At 37.8% G+C, this 13,195-nt stretch overlaps 1 pseudogene; it reads left to right on the top strand.

Moving 5' to 3' along the window:
* Positions 2,251-2,982, top strand: Gm14589 (predicted gene 14589; annotated as a pseudogene).

The following is a 13,195-nucleotide window of genomic DNA, read 5'->3' on the forward strand; positions in this document are numbered from 1 at the left end:
TTGTAAAGGCCAACAAGAAGAGTCAAATAAACAGACTGAGTATTTATAATCCTAAATCAGATAGGGGACTAATATCCAATATACATAAAGAACTCAAGTAGATTGAGTCTAGAAAACCAAATAACCCTATTAAAAATGGGGTACAGAGCTAAACAAGGAATTCTCTACTGAGGAATACTGAATAGCTGAGAAGAACCTGAAAAGTTGTTCAACATACCTAATCATCAGAAAAATGCAAATCAAAACAACCCTGAGATTCCACCTTACACCAGTCAGAATGGCTAAGATCAAAAATTCAGGTGACAGCAGATGCTGGCGAGGATGTGAAGAAAGAGGAACACTCCTCCATTGTTGGTGGGATTGCAAGCTTGTACAACCACTCTGAAAATCAGTCTGGCAGATCCTCAGAAAACTGGACAAAATACTACCAGAAGATCCAGCAATGCCTCTCCTGGGCATATATCCAGAAGATGTCCCAACTTGTAATAAGGACACATGCTCCACTATGTTCATAGCAGCCTTATTTATAATAGCCTGAAGCTTGAAATAACACAGAAGTCTCTCTTCAGAGGAATGGATACAGAAAATGTGGTACATTTACACAAAGGAATTCAGCAATTAAAACCAATGAATTTATTAAATTCATAGGCAAATGGATGGATCTGGAGTATATATATCATCCAGAGTGAGGTAACCCAATCACAAAAGAACACACATGATATGCATTCACCAATAAGCAGATATTAGCCCATAAATTTAGACTATCTAAGATACAATTTGCAAAACACATGAAACTCAAGAAGAAGGAAGACCAACAAGTGGATACTTCGTTTCTTCTTAGAATGGGGAACAAAATACTCCTGGAAGGAGTTACAGAGACACAGTTTGGAGCTGAGATGGGAAAGACCATCCAGGGGCTTCTTCACTTGGGGAGCCATCCCATATACAACCACCAATCTCAGACACCATTGCATATGTCAGCAAGATTTTGTTGCCAGGACCCTGATATATCTATCTCTTGTTAGGCTATGCCAGTGCCTGGCAAATACAGAAGTGGATGCTCACAGTCATCTATTGGATGGGACACAGGGCCCCTAATGAAGAAGCTAGAGAAAGTACCCAAGTAGCTAAAAGGGGTCTGCAACCCTATAGGAGGTCAACAATATGAACTAACCAGTACCCTTCAGAACTATGTATCTAGTTGCATATGTAGCAGAGGATGGCCTAGTTAGCCATCAATGGGAGGAAAGGCCCTCTGATTTGTGAAGGTCATATGCCCCAGTACAGGGGAATGCCAGGGCCAGGAAGCAGGGACGGGTGGGTTGGGTAGCAGGGCAGGGGAGGCTATAGGGGACTTTTGGGATGTAATTTGAAATGTAAATGAAGAAAATATCTAAAAAATATCTACAAAAAATTATAAAATAATTTCAAGATACAAATAAGAAAGTCACCAAAGTAAACAAAGTGACCAATAATGTGAAAGAAAAGCTTAAAACCTTGGAGAAAAAATTCAGGATGAAAATAGAAAGAAAGAAAGACACATTCTGTAAATGAATCTACCAATAAAAAATGGCACTTTATAAATCATTAACAGCAGATATGATTAAGCAGCATGAATATCAAAGATGTATGACAAGGTTGAGGAATTAATATATGAGACATAGCTAAAGGAAACAATCATTGAGCATGAACAAACTTCCAAGAAGTCTGGAATATACTCAGAATACCAAAACTAAGTGTCCATGGCAGAGAAGAAAAAGCTGAGGTAAAATTCAAATAACCTAGACAACCAGTTGAATGAAGTTATAGCCAGGAATTTCCTTACCTTAGACAACTAGACACCAAGCATATATTTACAAGCCCAAATAGATATGACCTGAGAAAAACCTCCCTACAACCTATCATAATGAAGGTATTAGAAATAAAAAGCAAAGAAACAATACTAAAAATTACAAAGAAGAGTGTGTTCCCTAGATAGCATGGTTAGATGGCTAGAGCAATATACTCAGAGGAGTCTAGGGAGACAAGATATGAATTGACAGCCAAGACTGCAGGAAAACAGATGGCCACAGGCCAGGGATTACACAGAGTCTATTTGCTACTAGGATGAGAAGAGATTCTCCCCACAAACTTGCAGTAAGCATGGTGCTCTATAAGCCACCCAGTGTTTTCTCTTTCAGCCAAATTTGAGCCTTCCAAACATATGTTTATATGTATACATAAATTTGGTTATCTTCCAGCAGTAGGAGATCAGGGGGTACCTGTCTGTATCCAGCTTCAGGAGCTAAGAAAAAGCTATGCTAATTGAAGGGATGTTGTCTGGGCAACAAGTGCAAAAAACTCAATGTGGATATCTCTCTGTACTATACCACCATACTTAAGCCCATGTTCACTGGATACATGGAGGTGCTGATAATGACTTTTGGATCATTGTGGATCAGTGTGAAGAGTAGTATGACACAATTTTGAATTACTTCTGACATGACATTAAAACCTCCCCTCAAAACATCAAAAAGCCAGGAATTGATGGCTAAAGCAAAATATTATCTCATCCAAGGGCTTGTAAATGCATTCCAGACTACTATGCAGTACAAGAAAGATTCCCACCAGCCTATGGTCAACATTCCCATCATCATATTCCTGAGGGAAGAGAACAGCCTTATTGAATCTATGGCCAAGCCTGCAGCGAAGCATCTGTATAATAGAAATAATAAGTAGTCCCACAGCAGCAGCTATGGGGACTTGATGGAAAAAATGGAGTTTTTGATAAGTGATCCCTTGATTAAGATGGGGGGTACTCTTTATCAAGGACACCATAGATGACCAGGTCTGCTGCTGGTCTTTCTACAGCCAGAGTCATTATTTGGCAAAAGTGTGGTGTACCTCCATTATGTATGCCACAGATTAGTGTCAGACTACTATGTAATTCTCAGGATCTCCAATATATAAAAACTCAATGTCCTACTTTATATGACCTCTCAAGACCATGAAAACTTCATTTTGAAGACCAGGCTTTCAATAGAGAAAAGATCTGTGGATTGTGGGACTGTGTCTGTTACATCTACCATAAGACATGGGCTGATGTTATTCCACGATTCTTAACTCTTTATTTCAGAGAGAGCTTCAGGGAGGCATGGCCTGATTCTTTCAGTGTGGGATCTGGTTTAAAGGACAGTGCCCTGTTCTAACATGCTGTATCTCTAGCACTCAAAATATGAAGTAGAAGGATCACAAGTTTGTAGCAAACTTGACCTTCAAGAAAAACAAAACAAAGCAAAACCATAACAAAGGATACTTAACCAATCAACTTTGAATTTTTTACCCTGGTCATCTAGGTCGAATAATCGCAAGGGAAAAAAATGCCTAAGTTGGAGACTGTGGTTTTAATAGCATCCCATGGGGAAAAAGCAAAACAAACAGAACATCTGACTACTATATTGCATGGTAACCTAACCAACTTCTTAAGGTCTAACAGTAGTGTTCATTTTGATCATTTTGATTTTCATCCATGAGTATTCTCAGGTACCAGACATGCTGTCTTCACAGAGTTTCAGGTTTAAAAGTGGCCATGATGTCTGGAAATATAAATGTCAGCAGAAATATTGTGGATCCATCAGCTTAGGACAGCCAATCCATAGTCCCATGCTTCCAGAACCCCCTATTTGGTGACACAGGCTCAGTCATACCTCTTTCCACCCTAATATTACACTTTATTTTATTTTTATCTGGGGGAAGTAGTTGTAACCAGTGATGAGCCTCTAAATAGAGCAACTGGGGCTAATTTAAGCCTTTTTATGGGATATTTCTCTTGGGTCATTTGAACATGGAGGTAGCAAACACTAAAGAAGGTATAAGTTCTTACATAGGAACTTACTTTTCATCCCTTTGTTTAGCTTGGTCATCTTATGGGAAGTCTTACCAGAGAAATGCTGTCATGAGAAGAGCTGTTCTATGGTCTGAGAAGGCAGCTTGGCCACTGACAGTCTCTCAGGAAGGAAAGCAAATGGTCAGTTTCATTTGCCTTGACAGTTCTTATGCTTGCCAAGTGAGAATAGACATCTCACTTCTCCGAACCTATCGTCAGATTCCAGGTCTAAGGTTGAGCACTCACAGGCATTGGACTTGATAGTGCAATGGAAATGTAAAATGTGACTTAGTAATCAGGAATTTCCAAGAATCACAATAGTGTATATATAAATAGCTTTAAGATCATCATGTCAGGTAATTTGTTGATCACCTACTAATTCTTACAGAATTTCACTGGACTCAAGATTATAATTCTTCACATGGCCAAATTCAGCTTTTGGATTTGAGGGTTTTCCACAGATACATACTGGAACATTGCAGCCTGATGTCACTAACCTACTTTCTCAGCTGCCACCCCATAAGCCCTTTAAAATTCAGATTCCTAGCTCTCATTGGAGGCATTTCCACTTTGTTCTTTGACCTCAACATCTCCTTTAACCTCTGTTTTATACTGTGATGTTCAGATCTTCATCTGTTTCAATGTCATCTAATTTGTAGTCACAAGAAAGCACAGTATTCTGGGGGTGTGAACTCATCTTAACTGAGACTATCTTCTTGGTCTTAAGAAAAACACATTTAAACTATTGTCATGATTTTAGTTATTTTCTTCCCTCCATGGCTAAGGGGGGTTTTGAGATTTTATAGTTCCATTCATAAAGTACATTTTTCAGGATGCATTTTTCAACCTCAAGAAGCACAGCAGGGAGAAACAAAGTATGAATGAAGGTCAAACTTGAAAATTGCTATTAACAACAAATAGCAGCAGTGGAGGTTATTGAGATTGGTACATTACTCTGACAATCCCAAAGAGTGACACAGGTCCTTACAAGAAAGATGTTTCATTTCACAACTACAATCTTGTCTTTTTCATTCCAATTTCTGGAATTAAACAATTATTTCAAATAAAATTGTGATATCCAGAACCACCCCTCCACACCCCCCTTAAAAAAAAACCACCACCACCAACAACAAAAACCCAACAACAACCCTGTACTGTCTACCTGGGAACCTTCTGGTTGCACTGGCCTAGGAAGCTCTGTAGCAGGTCTGTTAATGGTGTCTGTCCTCTGTCTTCATTCCCTAGACACTCAGTCAAATACTGCTTAAGACTCAGATTTCTTCCCCCACCCCAGCCCTTTGTGCCAGTCCAATTACATGGCGGCCTTCTCCACCTAGGAACAGATACATCAGTGAGCCTGGGAAGCAAGTAGGCTATCTTTACTGTCCTTTTTAATCTTTAAATTCTCCTGATCCTCTCACCAGTCCTGAAGAGACTACTTGTAAGAACTTTCTTCCTCTTCTGCCTCCATTCTCTATGGACTCAACTAAATCTTATAGCAGCAGACTCCCAATTTCTCTTTCTTGGGGATGTTTTCAAGCCACTACAGTCTAGTCTTCCCTTCTTTTCTTCTTGTAATCTTACAAAAGTTAAAACCATTTCTACCAGGACCCCAAATGAACACAATGGCAGAAAAAGTGACTCACACTATCCTTGTCCTCCATTATAATCATCCTTTTCTCACCCTCAGCCCTGCAACATGCATTAGTGCCCATTATCCAAACTCAGTTTTATTTAGTGGAGACTCCAATTCCATGATTCAGACTCAAGTCTACCTAGTTCTCTCATACATGTCTGTTCAAATAAATTTTTACTTTACTGTAACCTATATGCTGCAGAATACCCTATTCCCACCACACCTCGAACTCTGTGTGGACTCACCTCTAGGTGAGAACAGGACCCCCTTGTCATTTCGTTCAAGCCTCTGTCAGCCTTTTCCTCTGTTCTTTTGTTTCTCTCTGTCATCCATAGCCTTGCAAAAGTAAACACCTTTAGCAAGGTGGCTGGATATTAAATTAACTCAAACAAATCAGCAGCCGTCTTATATACAAATGAACTGAGAAAGGAATCAGTGAAACAACACTTTTCACAATAACCTCAAAAACAGTATCTTGGAGTAACTCTAACCAAACAAGTAAAAGACTTGCATACTAAAAACTTACAGGCATTGAAGAAAAAAAATGAATATATCAGAGATGAAAAATCTAACATCTTCATGGATCAGTAGGATTAATAGGAGTACAAATGTCCATTCCATCAAAAGCATTTTACAGATTCAATGCTATCCTCATCAAAATTCCAACAAAATTCGTCAAAGAACTTGAGAGGACAATTTTAGTCTTCATATGGAAACACACACACATACAAACCTGTGCACATGTGGACCCCCCCCCCCACACACACAAGTAAAGAAAGAGAAAATAAAAGCCAAGCAAAATAATAACAAATAACAGGATAGCTAAAACAATCCTTAATGATAAAGGAACTGCTGAAGTTATCACGATCCCCAGTCTCAAATTGTATTTCAGAGCCATATTAATAAAAACAGCATATTATTGACAAAAATAGAGCAATTAATCAATTAAATTTGAAACTGAAGTCCCACACATAAGCCCATACAACTGTGGATATCTGATCTCTGATGAGAAATTCATAAATACACATGGCAAGGAAGATAATATCTTCCAGAAATGATGCTGTTCAAAATGGGTGGCTACATGTAGAAGAGTACATATACATATTTATCAACCTGGAAAAATCACAGTGATTCTGATAGAAAACAAAGTGGTGCATAGTTTATAGTTATACTCATTATCATAGGAAAAGTCTTTGTAAACAAAGACAGAAATAACACAGACATTAAGATCAAAAGTTATAAATGGAATCTCTAGAAACTGAAAACCTGAATGGCAAAGGACATCATCATTAGGATAGGCTACAGAGGGGCAAAAGATTACACATGTGGTAGAGGTACAATATATACAATATGTAAGAACTCAAAAAATACAACACATACACACAACTGGATATCAAGGAAACAAAGTTTAAATGAGGTAGAGATCTAAACAGAGAATTCTCAACAGATGAACATTAATGAGAAACCTTTAAATTAATATTCAACATTCTTAGTCATCTGTGAAATGTAAATCAAACTACTTAGAGATTTCATTGTACAGCAGTCAGAATAGCCAATATCAATAAAACAAATGACAGCTCATGCTGGTGAGGATGTGGGGTAATGGGAAAACTAATCAATAATTACTCTCTTATAAGTATGTGTATGTTAGCTCTTAAGCCCTTGATAGGTATTTCATAATTGATATAACTACAGAGATTAGATACAGAGGGAGGGACTAGGGTGAGGGAAGGGTTTACTGAGGAAGTAGAAATAGGATATACAGCTATTGAAAGACAGCTGCATGGAAGACTGTAATGAGGGGATTAAATGGATCAGAGTATTTAAAGTTGGGTATGGAGGGACTACAGGGACCACCATCTGAGCGGTCATATGTAAACCTATAATAGAAACCTGTTAACATACATACATAAATGAAATAAATTTCTATGGGTTCAACAAATAACATAGAGAGAAAGCCCCAACTAGGTCTCTCGTGGCACCAAGTGAAGCTTCCAGTGCCAGGAGTAGGTTACAAGTGACTGAGTTGCTGAATATAGACACCTCATGGGAACTCCTAAGCAACTCAGGCTTTTGCCAGGGCTACTAATTGCTCTCCATAAACTGACTGTAAGGCTCCATGCTGAAGAGAACATGTAAATATTTCACTGAATAAGAAAAAAAATCAAGCTGGTACCTAACTAGAATTACCATGTCAAAATGTTGACATATCTGACCTTTGTTGAAACCCAGTGAAAAATGGTTCTTGGTCAAAATAATAAAATATGAGGTTTATCTGTTCTAAGCTATGGAAATTTAAGTGTTAATCTAGTTGGGCCTATAAATAAAATGATCAAAAGTATACTCTTCCAGGAATTCTATTACCTGAAGACATACAGAAAAAGTAAAAAGAACTAAATATCCCCTTAATAAAATAATATATTTATCCTTCTAAGAAACATCTCCTTCAATGAAGAATCTTCCAGAGATCTCATATTGTATATTTTCACTTAATAAACTTATGCATCTTGGAGCATCTTTTCTACACACATACACATAGGGTACCTTCATTAAAGCACTTACCATTGTTTTGAAGTTAACAGTTACTTACTATTGGAGGATTTTTCTCACTCATCTTTTTGTGTGTAACTTATGACTCCCTCAAGCATAAAGTTGCTGGTAAATTCACAAGTTTCAAGAATTTCATAGATGTGTTCATCTATTGCTTGTGGCCTGTTTGACATGAGTTTGCATTTTTGCATACACACATATTTTTGGAGTTCTAGAATGTTATGTGTATATGTTCCTGTAAAACACTCAGGAGATGAGCACACTTTTATTCATGGTAAGAAATGTCTTAGTAAAATGTGGACAGGATCACTGAATGTTCACCACCTAGCATTTCAAGGATGTGCCAGTTGATCTCTGGAGAAGCTACAATTCTACTAAATAAAACTGTTGGCAGCGTCTATTGCAGCATGAAGATTTCCTTACTTGCTTCAATTGTTTTCTTGAGTGATCGATGTTTGGCAAAACATTGTGGATATGAGGATTTGCATTCCTTAAGACTCTTCAATCTATGCTTCCTCTCCTGAGCCATGCAAAGTCTACACATCCTCTGGAATTGCCACAGGGTACCTGTGGACCTTCAAGAGGCTTGGAGAAACTGGGGCTGACTTTTTTGCTCTGACTGATCTAGGCCCAAGTAGTAACCTGGCGTTGCTCTCACAAGATGCACTCCACATGCCCCTGAGCCTGACAGTTTCTGGGCCTTAGCTTCAAGTCCCTATTAGGTCTCAATTGGCCATGTCTGGATGCTATGAAGGCATGGGGGTGGAGAACAATTTGCATACCCATTATACTGTCTTGCTTGAGAGAAATATAAATAGATTTCTTTGGGGGAATAGCTCCCCACCCCTGAAACAACCTTAGTCTTTTCCACCTGTACTCCTCTGGCATATATGAACTTTTGCCCAGGCTTTACCCTTACCGAAGCTCACAGCCCTGAATTTAGCTTTCTGGCCTTTTTCCTTAGAGTATTTAGCAGGGAACAAATGTTGGTAGATTTCATTGTGAGTGATAGGCAGGGTATTTTTTTTTTTATTTGTCCTAGTCCTTCTTGATTGTTTTAGGACTTTATAAACACAATTTACATTCTGGTCATTTGGATCTGCTGAAGCCTCTCCTGTCTCATAAAGATCATGTCTCAGCATGGAACTCAGCATAGTTACTAAAGCCCCATATCCCACCTGAGCTTCCTTCTGAATCAACCTCATTCTTAATTCTCTTATGAACATAGTCCTATGAGTATAGTAAATTGGCCATCAAGTACCTTTCTTGTCCTGAGTTTCTCAGTAATATACACACTTCCTCTCTTGCTTTTGATATTCATGGGAAGGCTCATCTGGCAGTAATCAAGTGTCTCTATTACTTCCATGTGCCAGGCTATCAGGTACTGATTTCCTCAGACCATCTCAGATTATGCACCTTTGTCTTGAAGGGTAAATAATTACACAGTTTCTCTGCATCCATACTACTCAAACCAGTCTCATGTGCTGTAACCCATCAGCCAGGTTGTGAGAATCCCTCTCACTTCTTGTTTATAATCTTTCTCCATTTAAACAGCTCAGTGATAGAATATTCCCTAATTCCTACAATATCCTGTGTTGACTCATTAATAAGACCTGCATATTCACACTGTACCATGGTTTTCTTCTTCCTCTGTATCTATGCTGATTGACTCAAGGGGTATCCTCTAGGACATCTATTCATTCTTTGTCTATTCACTATTTGATTCCATCCATGGATTTTAAAGTTCCAAGCAGGGTTTATTCTTAATACAGAACGAATCTGTACTTTCATTCTGATTCTTTCTCTCCTCTCCCTCCCCCTTTTCCCTTTCCCTGACAATTCATAAAACAATACAGGGTATAACATTCACATGTTTTGGGCATTGTGTTGATTTTGTAATTTTTCCCATAGGTGATCAAGTTCTTTCTTGGAAAGCAGCATGAACCTAAGTACATAGTTGCAAATCATATCATTCACAACAATGGCCATGTGGCTGACATTATGACCCATTTTTAACCCTGTCCCATACTACCTATGTTCAAAAACAGTATGTTCTCAAGTCAATCAATAGCTTAGGGGCTAACTTCACGTTTGTAATACACCATTCATGAAGGAACTTTGTAGCTCCACACTTTGTAGAGAAAAATAGGTACTCTGGGCTTTTTCCCACAGACATCTGCCTTCATGGAGATCAACTACAGTCACATGCATGTATTTTCACCCATAGCAAGGAAAATGAACTATCACAGCAGACAGAAATTATATTAATCCATGCCACACATAGAAGACAGACAGCTGTGTCAGGGTAGCCATCAAGACATTCTATCCTCAGACAGCTTAGCTTCAGTTGCATGTCTTATCATACAGAGCAGAAATAATACAAAAGGGTCATATCAAACTCTTCATTGCTCTTGTCATGCTTCACATCAGGGGATGAAATACTGTGAGATCACTTCCTGGGGATCTTTATAAATCTCTATATACTTCAGGAGCTGTTGATATACTCAAGAAATAATTCCATTCAAGCTTAGTTTGATAAAATAGTAAATTTAGTTATGGTTATTCATACATGTATGGGTAAAAGCCTGCTTATCATGGGTAATTTATGTGCAGTTCTGCCAGTGAAGAACACACACACACACACACACACACACACACACACACACAAACACACACACCCCCCCCACACATAGTGAAGAACACCCCCCCACACACCCCCATCATCTCTGGGAACTGTTAACAGTCTATATACTATATATCCTTGGGGCTGAGTGTGGCCACATGAACTTAGCACTAGAAATTGATTTCGCAGAAATTGTGAGTTAGACAAAGAGTAAACCAGACATGTTAGAAGACACTCCTCAGGTCTCAGCTTTAATACAGCAGAAGGGGAAAAGCATGGTACAGTGTGAAGATGAAGAGGTAAATGGCCTCATGAATGATCTCCCCATAGGAACTAATAATGGTCTCTATATGTTAGGGGACAGGTATGGTCTATCGGTACCCTCATCACAGAAACTCTTAACTGTCTAGAAGTCTTGCTAGAGGTGTTGAGTCCTCATGAGCCTTCCTTCCTTGTGACTATTAACTTTTAACTACCTATATGTTTTGGGGTAGGTGCAAGGACTCATGACTCTTGATCCCCATAGAAACTGTTAACTGCCTATAAATCTTGGGGAAGAATGAATCATCATGGGGCCCTGCCTCAAGAAACTGTTAACTGCATACTTACCTTTGGGGGAAGGGAATGGATTCATGAGTCCTCCCCCCTCTATCCAAAAGTAAATGGGCATAATCTTATGCAATTATCCTTCATGTTAACATAACTGTTGATAATTTAAGAGGACAATATTTATGTCATACATGGAAAACCATATTCCAAACATTACACATGAATTAGGTAATATCTTACAGATTCTCTAATGAATTTCTTGACCATGAAAGTTATAAGAAACTAAAGAATAATAATAATAATAATAATAATAATAATAATAATAATAATAATAAAAGAGGTAGTCACTATCCTAAATCAAAAGAAACTCAAGATAGTGGTACTTTGGACTTCATGTTGGAACAGAAAAAAAAAAAAAACAAGTTAGATGATACATCAAACCTCCCCAAGATTCATCAGCAGTTAATGGTTTCTATAGCTATTATGGATCATGATTCCATGTTCTTCCTCAGAGACATATAGGCAGTTAACTATTAATAAATACAAGGAGGGTGGAGGGCTGATAGGAAATCCATATAAATTCTGATTAATTGAAAGACCTGTATGACAAGAAGAAAGAAATTGAAGAAAATATAAGAAGCTGAAAAGATCTCCCATGCTCATGGCATAGGAAACTGGCAAGCTTACCAAAAGCATTCTAAAGGTTCGACACAATTCCCATCAAAATTCCAACATAATTCATTACAGACCATGGAAGTTCACACAAGTAGTAATAGGAGAGATGATATGTTTGGAGAAATAGAGAACTGACTTAAAGGGAAAAAATACCTACAAGTGGTCTTGGGAGATATAAGTGTATACAGGATGTGTAAGGTTAACTGAAGGAGGAACACTATGTAGGTGCTAGGAGAAAGTTGTTTTCCACACTGAATAAGACCTTTCAGTGATGCAGCTGTTTTGGAGTCAACTATGTTCTTATATCTGTGGTTGAGTCAACCATGCTTTTGTAGCCTAGTAAATGAATTGGTTAATCAAGATCATTTATATAGAATCATATTTTTTGTTTGTCCATTGAAGAAGGTTATCCAGGATAAAGAGATGTTTTCTTTAGGAAAACAAGCATATATTTTTTAAAAAATTGTGTGTGTGTGTGTGTGTGTGTGTGTGTGTGTGTGTGTGCATGTGTATGTGTGTTTGTGTTAAAGATGGAGAGTTCTATGTTGAAAGAAATAAGATGTCTGGAGCAATGTGGCCAGAAACTTTAAAATGTATGATGTGGAAAGGAAAGAAAATATTGCATGGTTGTTTCATGCATAAAGCAGACATAAATGTGTGTATGAGAAAGTACCAGAAGATTTTGGGGTCAAGGGGTCTGGACAGGGTTGAAGAAAGGCAAGGAGAATAGTTTAATGAAGAAGGAACAATTGTATTTATGTATGACAAATTATATTATATTGTATACTTATTTAAAAATGATAGTTCTATATGAAAAACTATATAAAATGATAAAGCTAAACATTTTAATTAATTTTAAAAGATGTTTTCAGAGGACATCAAGCATACACACACACACGCACACACACACACACACACAGAGAGAGAGAGAGAGAGAGAGAGAGAGAGAGAGAGAGAGAGAGAGAGAGAGAAAGAGAGAAAGAGAGACAGAGACAGAAAGAGACAGAGACAGAAAGAGACAGCCTGGAGATGTGAAACATTCAGTAGTTAGAGACAATAAATATGCAATTAGACATTACTAAAGGATACATGGTTATCCGATAGATTCATGCCTAATTTCTACCATAACTTTCAAGATGAGGGTCTCACAATTTTATATCTGGGCATTTAATATTTCAAGCTATATGACCTTAGTTATTAAAATTATACTGCCAAAGCTAAATATTATATTTTAAAAATTTAAATCTTAATTATGTTTTAGCATCACTAGTACTTAGTAAATGGATCCACATAGCAG

The sequence above is a fragment of the Mus musculus genome, chromosome X, assembly GCF_000001635.26.
Source record: "Mus musculus strain C57BL/6J chromosome X, GRCm38.p6 C57BL/6J".
Lineage (NCBI taxonomy): Eukaryota > Metazoa > Chordata > Mammalia > Rodentia > Muridae > Mus > Mus musculus.